Below are 4,876 nucleotides of genomic sequence, written 5' to 3'. Positions count from 1 at the left end.
CCACATAAACACATTTCATTACACCAAATACACAAAATAATGTTCTTTTTAGCAGCATCATATGACCCCTTTAAAAAAAGTCACCGCTCGCCACTGATATATACATATATATATATATATATATATATACAGTTCTTTAAAGCCTTGGTGAGCATAAGTGACTTCTTTCAAAAACGTTTAAAAAAAACTTGCCAACCCCAAACTTTTGAAAGGTGGCGTACAGTAAGTATTGTTTGAGAGTGTAGTTTGATATGATTTTCATTTGCATTTCTTTTTAAAAGTGTACATTTGTTGCTGAGCTCTTTTGCTGCTGTTCCAGTTTCATGGCTTCTTTTAATATTTTAGTATTTTGTGCTGTAACAGCTAAATTAGCAGTTTATTTCCTATAATAACACATTGGCTGATGCGTCATCATCGTGCACATTAAACGTTTATCTAAATATGTTACAATTTAAAAGTAAATCCACATTGTTCTTGAAGGGGGCATGTTCCCCATTACCCTGTCTCAACATGAATATGTATATACTTTAAAAAAAAATCATGCTGACATAGACTAAGCATGACTATAGATCTCCCTTGACAAGCTTAATTTTTTATTTTTTTTATGGAGAGAGTGCAGGAATTTTACTTGCTTATGCAGTAGTGCATGCTCATATTTCCTTTCACCACAAGAGGGAGTGAGAGTGTAACAATGAACTGAGCAGCGGTCTGCTGAGGTTTGTGGTTGAGCTCTCCATACATTATGTCCTGCAGGTGTTATTGCCTTCCTCCTCTTTACACGAAAAATACCCATCCTCCAAGAGGGGGTTCCTTGAATTACTGCTGTGTGCCAGTGCCACTCTTGGAAAGAAAGTCTCTTTAGAATTGCTTATTCAAACTGGCACTAGTTTCTGTAAGTGTTACTAGAATTATTTCTGTACCTTTATGAATATTGATATAATATTCTGTTATGAATATTTGTTATGATGTTGCTTGAAATTATTTTTTTCTTTATATCCATCTGAATCCTCTCAGCTTTAAACTGCTGTTTTTAAAATTTCTTTGTGCAAAATATTCCTAAAGTGTAGTTCTTTTTCAGTTTGATTTGATTTCCTGATACATTTGATAACCTCTGTTTCTCTGTTTCCTCCTGAACACCATCTTTTTCTTCTCTTTCAATATGACACTGTGTGGTATTCACAGGCGAAGACTTCAAACGAAATGATGGGACAACGGTCAAACCTTTCCTCATGTCTCCTGGCCTGAAAAGAATTTTGGGAAGGGCTGAGCAGAGCTCCAAGAATTCATGTGGATACATGTGGATGTGGATACATCCCTCTGAAATCTATGAGAATACCTTTACTTGGCTTACATACTTAGCATGCATTAACTTACAGTATGTATTATAGCTAAAGTAGAGTATATTTTTTAATGGGCGCTGAGGATTACGGAAAGTGATGACATGACCATCCACCTCAAGAGCAAAGACTCTCTCTGCACTATAACAGCAACTAACCCAGGACTTTGGCCTTTCTGACACAGACCCTACACAGCATACTATCATGTTTGCCTCTTACTTCTGACTGCTGCCTTATTCTGGTATAATGATTACGCACTCAACAACTGACATTTAAAAAGCTGCCAGAGCTTGGATTCCTTGTGAAAAGAAATCGAATATGAGAGTTAACGGGACTGACTTGTTTGCTTTTTCAGTGTAAAACTGAATGACTGATTCATAGTTTTCTTCTCACGATTTGAGCTGGTTTTACAGCTGCAGATAAATTCGATTAAAGTGGCTTTTATACAATAAATGTAGGTCAACATTCTGCTTTGATCTCTAGATGTTCAGTCTGGTTTTCTTTAAACCATTATCACTGAATTTAAAGGGAAATGTACAGTAACAATTCTATAGCCTTCCAGACCAATTCAATAATATTTCCGGTTCAATTAAATGTCTGAATATAAGGCACAGAGGTATTCATTAAAATTTAATGGTGATAATTACTGAATGTCTGTTACACTGCCATGACAAAATGCAAATAGTGGTTTATTTACATGTAAATAATGAACACATCACTACTGTATGAGTGCTTTGCCAGCCTATTTGTTTTTTATTCATATTTATGAATGCATGTTAGTTTTCCCTGCTCAAAACACTTCAACAGATGTTAACAAACCCTCACAGGTTTAAGTCTTTAAAAAGCACTCTATACCTTAGATCAGCAAAGGGCTTTCATAATATTTTCTTTTATGTGATTGCAAGTTATCTGGCATGGAGAAAGACAGTCCTTGTAGACATACAGTTCAAACATGCCTCCTTCAGGATCCGCAAGTGAGATTCAGTGAAAAATTAGCACTTCATATCCTACCGTAACAGTGTATTTCCAGAAGTTTAATGAACATTTAACTATTGTTGTTGATGTAGGTCCCTCTTTTCTTTAAGGATCGTTTTGAGAATAATTGGAAATATAAAAGCAAGAACTGCCCTGGTTAAAGATGTCAGGAGACATTTAGGTTAATTTGTACTGTGAGACAAGTGCTATCATTTTATAATCCTAGATTAATACAATACTTTTGTATTGAGTGGTTTTTATTGTATTTGTAACATTTTGTATCTCTCTAAATTAAAACTATTAAAGAACATACATTTCCCTGAATGCCTTCCCTCAGGTCCATTTTGCACATTACAAATTTCTCACAAAGACATTTTTTTATCCTAAGTTGTCAAACAACGCAACACAGCTGTAAATAAACATTATTTCTCAGGATCTGATTCCCTCTTTTGAACTGCTATTTAAATGCATTAAAACTTAAACACTACCAATTTAACAAAAAAAAAATGTTTTGTGGATCTCTCATCAAAAACCATTAGCTGGATATTTTTAATCTACAGTGATATTTTAACCATAACAAAAGCATTTACATAACATAATACCAGAGTTAAAGGAATTTAAGTTTGGGATAAGTTAAACACAAAGACATTGTTGCTTAACCCACATGTTACACGTATAATCATCCTCATGTCTACTTACAACTCTAGACGTGAAGGAAAATGTATCAGCTGCTCAAGCCTTTTACACAACCAGTTCGCTGAGAACGATTCTCAGGACTTGCAGGAAGACTACTTCTAGCAATCATTCTGCTGCAGTTGATCCAATTCATTCACAGATTTCTCGCATTTATTTCTCTTATTTAAACATACAAAGTTGTGAATGCTCTTGGTCTGCATAACTAAATACTGATATCCTAGCAAATTGTTTTTTAATGCACTGCATGAGCTGTACAAAACTTGTGGTCATTTTCCAGTGACCATTTAGCATGATATCAGACAAAAATATCTAAATGATGGACAGTGTCAAATAGGGCTGTCAAAATGGCTGATAAACTAAATTAAATTTTTCTACTTAAATATTATCAATATTCAAATTATATTAGAATTTAAAAGGCATAATTTCAGTTGGGGGGAAAAAAGCTGTTGGCTTCTCTCCTGAGGCCACAAGAGGGCGCATCGAGCAAAATATTATGCACGTTTCTTCAAAGCATAATAAAATAACACGACTATCTTTGCCATGGCCGGACTTACCATTGGGCTTGAGTGGGCTGCAGCCCATGGGCTTGGCCCTTGTAGGGGGCCCCGCCTTTGCCCGTTTACGTTTGTTTGATTTGTTCGTTATATGCCAGTCAGAATTCAGAAATTATTAGCCGCATTTCCACTGCGCACGCAAGATCTAAAGGGGCCAGTTTAAAAAAAAAAAACTACAGCTTACAACTACGACATTCGAGGCCTCAATCAAACAACATAAACTGGCATTTATGATTATTTCACATAGAAGAAGGACACACGTATAATACGTGACACTGAATCGCGTCTGCACCGATTGGTTTGTTATCACATGGCTACTTTAAACAGCTCCATTAAGCCTTTAGCCCCAAAGAGCGCACATTTAGAAAGATAATGATAAATTCTCAAATGTTCACACCTAATTTCTTTACAGAGGATGATTCTGTAGCCTATTAATGTTCCATTAAATTATGCGATCATCTGATGAGTTTTGAGCGCGCATGATTTCTGAAGGATCATGTGACACTGAAGACTGGAGTAATGGCTGCTGAAAATTCTGCTTTGCATCACTATAATGGCCGGACTTACCATTGGGCTTGAGTGGGCCCCGCCTTGTAGGGGCCCTCGCCTTTGCCCGTTTATGTTTGTTTGATTTGTTCGTTATATGCCAGTCAGAATTCAGAAATTATTAGCCGCATTTCCACTGCGCACGCAAGATCTAAAGGGGCCAGTTTAAAAAAAAAAAACTACAGCTTACAACTACGACATTCGAGGCCTCAATCAAACAACATAAACTGGCATTTATGATTATTTCACATAGAAGAAGGACACACGTATAATACGTGACACTGAATCGCGTCTGCACCGATTGGTTTGTTATCACATGGCTACTTTAAACAGCTCCATTAAGCCTTTAGCCCCAAAGAGTGCACATTTAGAAAGACAATGATAATTTCTCAAATGCTCACACCTCATTTCTTTACAGAGGATGATTCTATATTACTATATTAATGTTCCACTAAATTATGCGATCATCTGATGAGTTTTGAGCGCTCTCTCGTCTTACTGCCATTACACATAGTGGGGAAGAAATGTCATCAAAATGTTTATAAATAAAAAAAAAAAGCAATTTAATGAGTTTCTGTTTTTATAACTGTTTTTATAATAAGTCCTATTATATAAGCATAGCTTTGTCACACAAACAAGAGTCCTATTTTTTTTTTTTTATATCTGCACGATCGCAAATGTACAATAAACGTACAGAGTAGTGTTGTCAAAAGACCCGGTATTTCGGTACCAAGTCGGTACTAAAAAAATGAAAATGTTACGGTACCA

This window comes from Sinocyclocheilus anshuiensis, unplaced genomic scaffold (genome assembly GCF_001515605.1).
Source record: "Sinocyclocheilus anshuiensis isolate Anshui unplaced genomic scaffold, SAMN03320099.WGS_v1.1 scaffold2025, whole genome shotgun sequence".
Lineage (NCBI taxonomy): Eukaryota > Metazoa > Chordata > Actinopteri > Cypriniformes > Cyprinidae > Sinocyclocheilus > Sinocyclocheilus anshuiensis.
Note: the sequence above shows the minus strand (reverse complement) of the source record.